The sequence below is a fragment of the Papaver somniferum genome, chromosome 11, assembly GCF_003573695.1.
Source record: "Papaver somniferum cultivar HN1 chromosome 11, ASM357369v1, whole genome shotgun sequence".
Lineage (NCBI taxonomy): Eukaryota > Viridiplantae > Streptophyta > Magnoliopsida > Ranunculales > Papaveraceae > Papaver > Papaver somniferum.
In genome coordinates this window covers 37,789,837-37,803,903 of record NC_039368.1, presented here as the reverse complement: position 1 = coordinate 37,803,903, position 14,067 = coordinate 37,789,837, and positions in this window count along the sequence as shown.

Below are 14,067 nucleotides of genomic sequence, written 5' to 3'. Positions count from 1 at the left end.
ATCCACTTGTTCAGCAGTCTGTTCCCTGATCACAGTAGGATAAGCCCAACTCAAGTACCACCGCATGTAATTCTCATGATCTTCATGACCTTCGGTCACCTCATCCAAAAGACTCGTATCGATTTTATGCTTTTGTCTTTCCGTCCAATGAGATGTACCTGGTGCTGGGAGCGTAATGGACGCCAATACTATTTTGAGACGTGGTGTAGTCCTTCCTTACCACTTTAAAGAATGGATCATCACCGGGATGGGGTTCTTCTTGGACGTAACCCACTTGTCGCATTACCCGACGTGAATCGTACATTGAAAATCCATGGGGGTACAACAAGGGACTGTAGTAGAATACAACTTCGTCTCTCATTTGGATTAAACCTTCATTTCTAGCAACTTGATACGGATCAAATATTACCTCATCCGCAGTCAATTTGTCCAAGGCGATTCGAATTTTGATAAGTTGTTGCGGCATATCCTTATCCTGAGCACCCTTAAAACTGTATCTTTTTCCTCTTGGCTTATCAATCACAATCTTCTCATTCACTTTGACATAGGGGTTAGGTTTCACTAAAGTAAGGAAGTGCTCATATATCCAAACCTATGCAAATACAAAGTTTAGTAAGAATCTTACATTACGAGCATTTTGAAAATATAAGTGATTTAGACAATAAAATTACCTGGAAGAGATATAGATTTACGTTGACTTGCGCAGTGAGTGCCCTTGAAGCCTTTGTCAACTCATTGTTCAAGAAGGCGACCACCGCAGTACCCCAAGAATAATCATGCATCTGATCTAAGGGATGCAATAGTTGAATATACTTGCAGTCGACCAAGCTTCTGAACTGTCGGGGAAGATACATTTGCCCAGGACATATAACAAATAAGCGGCCGCGATAGCATTGATTCGCACCAAGTCCACCCTTCCTTCCTTATCATAGATTTCCTTGGTTCCAGAGAATGTGTCCCTCAACTTCTGCAGATTAAACTTCTTGCTTGGATAACCATCCTTCATCACAAACATAGACTCCGTCTGAACCTGATTCCAACCGAAGAAATCTTTAGTCAATTCGAAGATCTTGTCCCAAGAAATGCCATCATCGTAGCCATCACTGATTGATTTTCCCTCAACCTCGAGGCCTAGAATTTGATGAGCATCATCAGGATTTATCACCATCTCACAGAATAGGAATAACATTGTATCAGTCTCTCCGTAGAACCTCTTACAGAATGCAGATACGGTAACTCTATCATACTCAACAATCGAACTCTCCACCGCAGGCCACAACCCGGATTTCTTGACAATCGCTTGCACCTTGTCACATTCCTTGTCAAGTGGCCATTTCTTAATTACTGAAAATGAAGCTTGGCGCCTCAAGAGACGGATAGCATGCTTGTGATCCTAAATACCAAAAACACAAAATGAAAACAAATACAAACACTTGAAGCAAATTTAAGATAGATACACTTGAATAAAAATAAAAAAGAAGACAGAATGAGATTACTTACGACAGTATTTTGGATTTCACATGCCCATGAGTCTTTGTATCCAAAAAGAACATCTCCACCATCTTCTGGGGTCCCATTTAGAGGCTCACCTGGTTTCAGTGTAACCTTCAAGTGAGAGGGAGGCATGTGGGAATCAGCTGGTTTAATGATAACCCTCGTCTTCTTTCCGGTTTCAGTTGTGGATGCAGCTTGGGTTTGTTGATCATTATCTTGAGTTTGTTTTCCACCTTATTCTTCTTCTTCTTCCTCTTCCTCTTCAACAATTTCATCTTCTTTATCCTTGTATTTATCTCCGTTACCATCATCATCATCATTACCTCTTCCAACAGGTGGCATGTCTTGATGACCATCATCATCATCATTGTTACCTCCTCCAGCAGCCAGTGTTCTTTCAACATCATCATCATTATTACCAGATGGAATTGATTGGTCTTCATCTGGAGCTTCATCATCATCATTTGGTTCCGGTGGTAGTTGAGAATCATTCCGTTCGCGTATCTTGAGCGTTCCCGCATCAACTAATGCCCCTCGATGTGTTGCAGTTAAGAGTTTCTCACCAAAGCGAGGAGGTCTTGAAGGAGGAGTAACATTTTTCTTCTTTCCCTTTGCCAACCTGAATAAGAAAAATTAAGAAAAAAAATTAAAAGTCGGAAGGGTCGACATATATAACCAACCCGGCGGAACAATGGTCAGAAGGGTCGATATCTAAACAACATGCCGGCTAAACTATAGTCGGCAAGGTCTTACTCAAATAACCTGTCGGCTTATAACAACTCAAATAACTTTAAGGCATCACGAGACACAAAAATTTGAAATACATCCGGCAGGGTAAAAAATTATAACCCACCGACTAAAAAAAAAATCGTCAGCAATCTCCTAGGTTGAATAACTTGCCGACCCTGTAAAAGCAGTTACAGATACTAAACAGCCGGCAAGATATTCAACCTAAGAGCTTGCCGACTAACCCTAAACATGAAAAGTCGGAAAGGTCGTGGAACAAACACCTTGCCGGCTAAATAACTGCAAATTCACAAATTCAATTTTTCTGACCTAATTTGACATGAAAACATGAAATTGAAGTACTAGAGTGAGTTTAAGTAGGCCCTTACTTTCTAAATCGTGTCATTTCTCCTTTTTCAGCGACTTCGATTTCTTTTTCTTCAACCGCTTTTTTCTTCTCTTTTTGTTGAACTAATTTTGCAATTCCAGGGTTATATTCATTGCGTTTTCTATTAGATTCTTTCATACGACTATCCCTAGGTCGCGGAGGATCCATGTTTGAAGATTAATCGGAATTTTCGGATCGACGATTAAGACGAATTAATCTACGAGTTTCGATGGTGGGGGGTGGAGGAGCCGGTAAGGTAGAGGAGGAGAAGAAGATGAAATGAAAAAAATGAAACTGATTAAGAGTAGTAAGAATTATAAAGGGTAAAGGTAATTTTGTAACTTTATCCATTATGGCTCCCCCTTAACCCTTAAAAATAGTCCACTTAAAATTGGGTATACCCCAATTAATCTGGGTATACCCTAACTTGCCCAGGATGTTATAACGGTTTTCTAAAATCGATTTTTTCTCTTAAATAACACTTTATCATAAGTGTACAAAAGTGCCAACGGGCCATGGCCTTTTTCTGTACAAAAGTGTTATGAGATTCAGAATGGGCAGCAAGAAGATTGTATTTTTGAAAAGTATATATGAAGGAAGGAGATTCCACCCAAAGTCTGTTTTATGCTATGGGCAAACTATCCAAGCATTTTTAGGGGCCACTCAAAAGGAATTAGGGATCATCTTTTTATTCCCATTCACTGAAGGGGGTTAAGGGGTATCTTAAAAATATAAAATTGTTTATATTGTCCTTCACCTTTATACTAAACCTAAACCTATATCCTTTATTTTTCATATCATTTCTCTCCATCTTTTCTTTTCTACCCATCGAATTTTTTTTTCATCATTTTAATTTTGATTGAAAACAAAGATCGTCGATCAAACAAATGTTATGATTGATAAAGTTGAAACTTAGAACATCAGAAAAAAAAAAGGAGTTAGACTAACAAAACGAATAGATGATAGTAGTTGTGATTCAAAATTAGGATTTGATTACTTGAAATCAAAATTTTGATCCGAAAATTTTCTTGGATTTACAGTAGCAGAAACATAATCGGTATATAATAATCTATTTTACCTACCGATTATCGTTGATGTTCTTGGATTTACAGTAGCAGAAACATAATTGATATATTATAATATACTTTACCTACCGATTATGGTTGATGTTCTTCATTTCTTAAGAACATCAACCATAATCGATAGGTAAATTGATCGTTATCTACCGATTATTCTTGATTCAAAATATTCAATTTCTCTGTACTTAAAGTTACGCACAATCGCTAGATAACGAACACCATTTAATACCGATTGTGAAAGTAGAAAATTTCAAAATTTTATTGAGTTTTGAAATTTTGAATTTGGGGTCATGAACACAATCGGTAGATAATAAGCATCACTTATTAACAAAATTTACTAATGGTAGTACCAAAATTCAAAAATTGAGTATATTCGGAGGTTTAAGTAACACACTTTACTACCAATTATGGTAGTACCAAAGTTCGAAAATTTTAGGATTTTGGCAAAATCGCATTTTGGGGAAAATATACACTCGGAAGTTAAATTTACTACCGATTATGTAGTCCTAAAATTCGAAAATTGAGTATATTCGGAGGTTAAAGTAACACACTTTACTACCAATTATGGTAGTACCAAAGTTCGAAAATTTCATAATTTTGGAAAAATCTCATTTTGGGGCCAATATACATTCGGAAGTTAAATTTACTACCGGTTATGGTAACACCAAAATTCGAAAATTGAGTATATTCGGAGGTTTAAGTAACACATTTTACTACAAATTATGGTAGTACCAAAGTTCAAAAAAATTAGGATTTTGGCAAAATCGCATTTTGGGGCCAATGTACATTCGGAAGTTAAATTTACTACCGATTATGGTAGTACTAAAATTCGAAAATTGAGTATATTCGGAGGTTAAAGTAACACACTTTACTACCGATTATGGTATACCAAAGTTCGAAAATTTTAGAATTTTGGCAAAATCTCATTTTGAGGCCAATATACATTCGGAAGTTAAATTTACTACCGATTATGGTAGTACCAAAATTCGAAAATTGAGTATATTCGGAGGTTAAAGTAACACACTTTACTACCGATTATGGTATACCAAAGTTCGAAAATTTTAGAATTTTGGCAAAATCTCATTTTGGGGACAATATACATTCGGAAGTTAAATTTACTACCGATTATGGTAGTACCAAAATTCGAAAATTGAGTATATTCGGAGGTTAAATTAATACACTTTACTACCAATTATGGTAGTACCAAAGTTCAAAACTTTTAGAATTTTGGCAAAATCACATTTTGGGACCAATATACATTCGGAAGTTTAATTTACTACCGATTATGGTAGTACCAAAATTCGAAAATTGAGTATATTCGGAGGTTAAAATAACACATTTTACTACCAATTGTGGAAGGGCAATTTTTCCATTACGAAATATGCGAGATAAGATATAGCTTCAATTTAGGTTTAGGTGATCATATTTTGTCTTATTGTTGGCCTCTAATTCCTTTTGGGTGGCCCCTAAAAATGCTAGGCAAACTATCATAACTCACTGCCAACTTTTAGCATGTTGAGCCACAGGGGTGTTAATGTGCTAAGTACTTTATGTAGTATGTGCAAGAAGGAAGAAGAGACTGCAAATCATGTTTTGTTGCATTGTGAGTATGCTCATGAGATATGGGGGTATTTTCTGGATTCTTTCCATATGAAATGGAGCGTGAATAACAATGTTATATCTCATTTTGATTCTTGGGTTGTTGTGCTTATGAATGGGAGGAAGAAGTATTTGGAATTCTATGGTTTATGCTATTTTGTGGCATATTTGGAAGGAAAGATATTCAAGAGCTTATGGTGGTAGAAGTATGCAGTCTGGTGAGCTTTGTTTACTCATCAAGCAAACTTTTATTCTTTGTTTTTTTTTGACAAAAATGTATTTAGAGGGATGACTGTTAATCAAGTCCTCTTTAATTGGGAAACTGCCATTCATGTATAATTGGTAGTGAATGGCCTTCCTAGGCTTGTATTTTCTTTTTTTTCTTTTTAATATAATCATCTTTTCTCAAAAAAAAAGAAGGTGTTTTCGACATGTTTTCACACCCATCATAATCGTTTTTTCAGAAAAATTATTAAATTGAGAAATTTTTACGCAATTTTTTTTCAAACTTATAACTAAAATTTTGAAAATAATATAAAGTTATCCCGTACCTATATGTTCAAAGACTTCATAGAAAGTAGAAACATACGATAATTAAACTAATACTTAAATTTTAAAATTTTAAAAAACCAACTACGAACAACATCCTTTTACGATTTATTCAAGTATTGTTTATTTTCTCGGCAATTCCTAATTAATTCGCTCTCCTCCTCCTATTCGTTCTCGTGATGTATCCGACTATTTTCATCAGCATTATAATAATCATCAACATAATTTTATTTATCGCTATTGTTACAATCATTTACTTCGTTATCCATATTAGTATTGAAATTATTCTTCTATCATTCATCAGATACCTTGGTCTGAACAAACTCATCAGATATTCTATTGTCAACCTATTGTGTTAAATGTCAATGTTTTTTAAAAATATAGCTTCATGGCCGATGTAACCTAACAAGTTTACAATCGTATAGTTATTTTTATTTTTCCAACCTTAAACATGAGTGTATATCCATATTATCTCTAACAATATCATTGGACCAACACCACATGGTCCACATCATTTTCAATCAGTTGTTTTTCTGTATATAACAAGGGGCCAGTTTGACGACTGTTGATGATGGATTTTTGACGAAGATTAAAAATGAAAAGTCATAGTTTTGTATATTTCTGACCTAGCTTCAGACGAATATAGAAAATTTGTATTTTATGATTTATACATGAAAGCTCATGTCATGCTGATCTCTGACCAAGTGTGTAGCCTCTTCAGAGCATGCATGACTATGTAATTATTGAAGTTTCTCAACTGAGCTTTCAATATTCCGCGTATTTCATCATTTATACTTAGCAGTTTCAGTATATGTTGTGCAATTGTAGTATTCACTTCTGTATAGAATCGAGAGTGATTAGACGTTTCCTAGATGGATTGACCACTAGAATAGAGCGATAACGTCTGCAGTATGTGGAAAATGTTCCCTTACTATATATAATAATAATTCAGAACGAGTATGATGATTCTACTATCTCATACCTCGATTCTCGAATAAATATAATGCTCCTAAACAGATTTTCTGCTAGTATAGAGTCATCCATTAATTAATTCTAGCGAAATATATATCAATTGAATTCCTAGATATCAATTGATATCAACAAAGATAAATCTACTATCATTCACTACCTAAAGCTCTTACCGGCTACCGTACAATGGTTACAAGCAACTTTTGGATGCAACACCACTTCAGAACCTCTAATATATCCCGGAGTCCCTTTTAGGAAAGGAATAGTGCAGCAAGTTAATAGCTAGCTAAGTCATGACGCGGGGCGCGACCTAGTCGATAGCCAACCGAGTCGGCACGGACATGGTGGTTGGCTTGGAGCAACGTAACCATGGCCATATGGCTAGGATGGGCCAAGAGACAAGGAGGTTGTGACTACTATCTAAGCCAGGCCAGACTAGGTGGTCGTGGCCCGGTCGTGTCTAGGACACAAGGTGGCCATGTCTTGGCCATGGGTAGGCCGAGACAAGGAGGATGTGGTCACTGGCTAGGCCAGGCCGAGAGATAGGGAGGACATACTACTATCTTGGATAAGCCAAGAGAATAGGAGGTCGTAGCTAGTTAGGCTAGGAACAAGGTGGTCATGGACACTGGATATACCAAGCCAGTAGATAGGGATGTCGTGGCCACTATCTTGGCAAGGCCAAGAGACTAGGAGGCCGTGGCCTGATGGCTATTACAGGCTAGGCCTGAAGGAAAGGAGGTCGTGGCCACGAACAGGCTAGGCCTGAAAACAAGGAGGCCGTGGCAGGCTAGGTCAGGCCTGAAGACAGGGAGGTCGTGGCCATGGTTATCCATGCCTCAAGACAGGGAGGTCGTGCCCATGGTTAGCCAAGACTGAAGACAGGGAGGCGTGGCCAGGATAGGTCATACCTGAAGACAGAGAGGTCATGGCTTGAGAGGCTAGGTGGCCGGCTAGGCTAGGCTAAGCTTAGAGCAAGGTATCCATTGACTGATTATCTAGTTGGCTAGCTAGGAAGTTGGTGGCCACGACCTGGCTAGATAATTGGATAATTAGGAAATTGGTGGCCATGGCTAGGTTATGAGACCCAACCAAATTGGCCTGGCTATGGAGTGCGGCCATGTTGGTGTTGGCACTTTGTTTGTAGCATATGGAACATATTCGAGGAATTCAGTTGTGGGAGTTCTGCGACTCGAAGTAATATACCAAATATTATGCTTCTGGTAATTCAGAATAGCATAGTATCTTATTCTGAATATTTATAATTGCAACATTAGTGTAGACTGCTCAATGCATGAAAATTCATATGGTCGTACATAGAATAATAAGAGTTCAGCTGGATGAAGTTCTAAAATCTTGCAGGCATATTTAAGGCCAGTATGACCATTAGCAGGATACATATTCTCAATTCTCTTGCAGAATATGATGCAGAAGTACGAATCTATAAATTTGATATCAGGTCAGGAATTTATACATATTTATAGACACACACATATGTATATATATATATATAGAATACCGAGAGTTCAGCTGGGTGAAGCTCTAGTACATATATAATTGCAGACATGTCTCTAGTGTAGGCTCATAGGCGATATTTACAAGTTTTGCCCTTGTTAAAAAACCACCATCTACATTAAGTTCCATGCTTAGCGCGAAACAATAATGTTTCGTGGTATGCACTAGATGGTGACATTGACAGTATAGAAGATCTCCAAGAAATTGGAAATTAAGACAAAGATTGAATACTTATATTCTATTTCGATGTCATAATGGATATGTCTTCATATACTAGTTAGGAAAGTCTCGTTGATAATAGATACGACCAAGTTGGAGAAGGTATGACTGTTTGTTCGAGCGAAGACATTGGCTGGACGTGTACGCGAGTAAAGGTGGCTACGACCACGAGATTTGGCAGGAATTAAAAGTTGCTTATGCTTCTGAAACATATGGTTTGTTTTCTGTGGGATTTTTCGGTAGGTAAAGAGATTTTTGAATGATTTAAAAAGGTATTTTGAAAAGGGAATAATACTTTGCTTGGCTAATAAATGGAAATCCTAAGTGTGAATGCAAAATATTGCAAACATTTTATAGGAATTACGAAGGTTGCAGAAAATAGGGAAATTTTGTAAAGCGATGGTAGAATGTTTAAGCGTCGAATGCTTCGAGCCACTTGCCATGTATGACCACCCCTTATGGTTTATCCGTGTTGATGAGTTTGTAATAACCACTTAATATGGTTTCAGTGACCAGATATGGCTCTTCTTCAGGTGAAGCAGTAACCTTCTTGACCGTGTTTCCGATTTGGAAGGAATTGGGATTTGGTACCTCAATCTTATCGCATATCCCGAGGATAATTGGGTTACTAGTTTTCTTATTTTCAACAGAGAATATTCCGACCTACTTAATAAAATATTGAAAAGAATCAGCTTCCCATTCACATCGCCGAGTCATCTTGGGGTTGATATCCGAGTCAAGTCCCCAAGTATTGATCAGGTGTGGGGCAGCTGGTTGTGATAACACGTACCTCATCATCTTCCTGAGTGTTGACTCTGGAGGTGCTGGCTCCGCCTATAGATGCGTTCCTAGCTTGTTCCATTTGGTGATGGCGCTGCGCGGGTGTTAACCCCTCCATTAAAGTCTTCAGATAGGTGAGAACTTCCCTCTGAGTGGTGGCCATGGCTACTTGCGTTTCAGCCAAGGTATCTTGCCTTTTCATCAAATCAGCTATGGTTGGCGGTGCCTGCTCCTCGTTCCTAGCATCCTCGACGGCCGTGTTGTTGTTTTCATTAGACATGTTTGAAGGAGTGATCTCTTGAGTCTTATCATAAATCTTTGATTGTTGTCGGGGATGGTCTGCGGTGAGCAATCCCTAGCCGCACTTCTCTTTAGTTACTGAAGTTGTTTTCTTTGAGTAGGCTTGGGATCCGTCTCGGCCTCGTAAAGTGTTGCATGTTCCTTATATACAGATAGGTGACGATATCCTTATGCTACACCTTTGAAGAGTGGATGGCCTTGTCGCGGTTATGACTTTTTGGTTGACCGTCTCTTCTGAGCTTTGACAGTGAAGGGATTCTGTGTAGAGCCTCAGTCCCCAAGTGTGGTTTACTTGGTTATATCTTGTATGGTCGGTGGGTTGATCATGATAAATATATCACCATCTTGCATCCGTACTGGTGACTCTATTACTTCTTCCATGGGAAACTCAAAATGGAGAAGTTCGGATTACCTTTATTTGTAGTGGTTGTTTCTATGGTGAAGCTCTGTCTGGTATCAAAAAAAGAGCAACAACGGTTCTTGGCAGCAATTGTGATCAGAAGAGACTGCATTATCGTGGGAACAAAACAGGTTGGATGGAGCTGCATGGGCGTCCGTGGAATCAAAGGGGTTGGATGGACATATAAGCGAGTAAAACTTTCCACGACCACGAGCTTTAGCAGGATGGCACAAGAAGTGTCCACAACTACGAACCTTGGCTGGCTACGGTCACGATCCTTGACAGGGAGGAGTGGTGTCTATGGGCACGAACGTTGGCAGGGAAGAGTGGTGACTACGGTCGTAGACCTTGGTAGGAAGGAGTGGCGGATACGGGCACGAACCTTGGCAGGAAGTAGGCGTGGCGTCTACGAGCACGAAAGGAAAGAAGAAGGCGTGGTGGATACCGACACGAAATCTGGCAGGGATACCTTGGTAGGAAAGAGAAGTGAGACCTTGGCAGGGAGAGGCATGGTGGCTACGGGCACGAACCTTGGAAGGAAGGAGAAGGGGTGGCCACGGGCATGAACCTTGGAATCCATCGCCACGAACATCGACGGGCTTTGATCGTTCGTTATGGCCCAAAGAAAGGGTTTCTTCCTTTCATATAACTAACGTACATGAGTTTATTCCTTCTTATCCTATTTTTTTTTCTAGTGAAGTGGCTCTCCCATGATTCTACGCCTCTGTAAAGTCGCCTGTTATTGCTTGCTCGATCGTAAGTGTGACATTGGTGTATTAACTTGATGAAAGTTTCAGATTTGTGTTTTCTTGCCGAAACAACTGCAAAATCTTCATCCGAAGTTGGAATGAGGTAGTTTACCTCTCATTATTTATCTAAGAGGAAGATCTAACTTCGTAGGTGACGTTGACGATGAGGTGTACCTCCTTGGGAGTTATATTTTGATGTGTTAGCACCATCAATAAACTTAGAGGTGTTCCTGGATGGCTCCTTGTGGAATTGACATTGTTCTGGTAACATCTGCTACGTGAGTGCCTTCAGATATGCTAGGTTCTCCTTCTTGGTGGTAGTTGTGCCTCCTTTTGTTTCAGTAAGAGCTTCTTGTTTTTTCATCTATTTTGAGAGGCTTGATGATGTTTGGTTACGCATGGCGTCTCCAATGGCATGAAAGAGAAACTTTGGTGTTTTCGTCAAAAGCGTTTCGAAGAATGATCTATTTTGTTTCACCACTGGTATTACCGAAATTGAAACTGGTACCTGAAACTGAATGAAGATCTAAGATTCACCCTTCTTTTTCAAATGGTCGAATAACTGATTTTGTGACCGAGAGGTTGATATCCGGCTGTGGTCGCCAATTGTTAATACCCAAAAATCGCTCATAGGTAAAACAATGTACTGTCAAAGTACTTTCTTTAGGTTAGAAAATACAAATCGTATAAAACGAGCCTAAACCAAGAAGTTGGACGTTCTTGGTTACAAAGAGATAAAATGGGTTGATCTTAGGGGAGGGAAAGCAAAGTAAGTTGAGGAAATCAGTAGTCATTGAATTGGGTGTGAGGTTATTGAATTATGGAAGAAGAAGAGCCTGGGAATGATAAGCTTGTTCTGTCTTCTGAATAGACAAAGTAGTATATTTATAACTGTAGGGAACACTCACTGTTCCCTCGTAAGTAGTGGAGGTTGTGGAGAGATGGAGATAGTGGGATAATTATGTGCTTACGCCCATGGTATTAGGAAAGTTTCTGGAAACCGTAAACCATCATTCCATTACTTATCCACTTCTTTTAACCGCTCTCAACCGTTGCCACTACTTGTAACTTCCTTATCATGGGATGTTGCCATGTCACACGTTGCTGTAAACCACCAGACCAATACCCATGAATAACTCCCCCATGTAACATGTTTTGATTTCTCGTAGGAATTAGTAGAGTCATGGAATGTCTCTATTCTTATCCAGGTTGTCGCGATATACTTGAATGAGTAATAGCCTAAGCTAGCCAGACTTTGTCGAAGTGGCATATCTTGAAGAGACAACTCGGCTCCAAGGTTATCCGGAACTCGCTCTACCAGTTTCTACTACATAAGAAGCATCCATATTTATTTTGACCAAACCAAAAATTGGAGGTATCCAGACTTTTTCATATTGTAACACATTATTATTGGTTTCAGATTCAGTATTATAACTGCTAATACATTGGTTTACAAGATAACCATCTTAGTAACAATATGTTGCCGTATAGGATTTTGGTTTTGAAAAACTTTTCTACATTTATCCTTCCATATATACCAAGTCTCAATCATAAGCCTGCAAATGTAAAACTCATAAGACATGTGAGAATCATCATTGTAATTATAAATCCTAGTAAACCAACTCACAACCCACATTCTAAACCCAATACCTTGGTTCAAAATCTGACTGACGTTAACATTCACTCCAAGCCAAACTGCTCTAACATGTGATAGTCTAAGAAAATATGGTCAACAGATTAAGTAATGGAACCACACAGACTTCAATGTACTTCTATATGATGCTTATATCTAGAAAGTTCTTTCTAAAAGATAAGATATCATGCAAGCGCTTCCAAACAAAAAGCTTAACCCTATGGGAAACAAAAACTTTCCATAAAGCAAACCAGATTTCATTAGGAAAAGAGTTTATAGTATCATTTCTGGAAATACTAAAATTACTAATAATGTTATACGAACTTTTAACTGAAAACCTTCGTTTTCTAACCTGGAGTCCATATAAGAGTATCCTCACTTGTATTCGGAACAAACATGGCACAAATCTTTCATCTTGAGAGAAAATTCTATAAACCAGATTTTCATTCCATATTCTAGTATTAGGAAAAAATAAATCACAAAAATAATTGTAACTATATAAATTCACCAAAACATTAGTGATTGGCTCAGGTGGCCTATCAAGCCCATCCATCCACCATTCTAACCAAATTTTGACCTTTGTTCCACATTTAGCAACCCACAAGCTATGTTGTTTTATTACATCCAAACCAGAAAATATATTATTCCATGCCCAAGAGCTATCGTCTTTTAGCCTATCAATATGTTCAAAACTACAATCCTCAGCATATTTAGCCTTGAGAATCTGAACACATAACGCATCATATTCAATATATACTTTCCAAGCCGACTTACTTAGCAAAGCATTGTTAAAGTTTTCTAGGTTCATAAAACCTAAAGCTTTTGGTTTACTAAGCCTAGTACAGGCAATAAAACTGATGCCCTTGTTAGTTTTATCATAATTTTAGGGATCCCAAAACTACCCACTTGGTGAGAGGAAAGGGAATTCAGTACTGCTTTGATCATAGTGGTCCTCCCAGCCTGATTAAGAGTCTTCCCACTCCATCTTTTCAGTCTAGCGTCAAAAGATTGTATAATTAATCCAAAATACTTAGTTTTATTATGACCAAGCAACAAAGGGACTCCAAGATACTTCTCAGAGTCCTTGGTGAAAGGAATGCTAAGGACTTTAGAAATGTCACTGCAAGCACTTGGACTTGAATTCTTACTAAAGTAAACACAAGACTTATTGAAATTTAAAACTTTCCACGAGTAACGACCAAACCTGTCAAGCACATCCAAAATTCGTCTAACATTCTGCATATTAGCATTAACAAAAATAAGAATGTCGTCTGCAAAAAGCATATGTGAGATAGAAGGAGCTCTCCTAATAGCTTAAATGCCTGTGATAACATGGTTAGCTTCGATATTCACTAACATCCTAGATAAATGCTTCATACTTAAAATGAAAAGATAAGAGGACAAAGATTCCTTTGTCTAATACCCCTAAAAGGACTAAATTCATGTGACATGTAGACCCATTCGACAGCCCATAAATTTTTGTAGTAGATAGCCACACAATTTTTCACTAAAATCAAATTTCTTTAAAACTCCCAATAATAAAAGGCAATTGCATTCATTTTGATTCCTGAAGAGATACTCAGGTCTGAAAACACCATCTTGATTTGTCAATCCCGCTCAGGAATTCTCTCGGGAATCAAAATGAATGCAATTGCATGGAGTCAAAT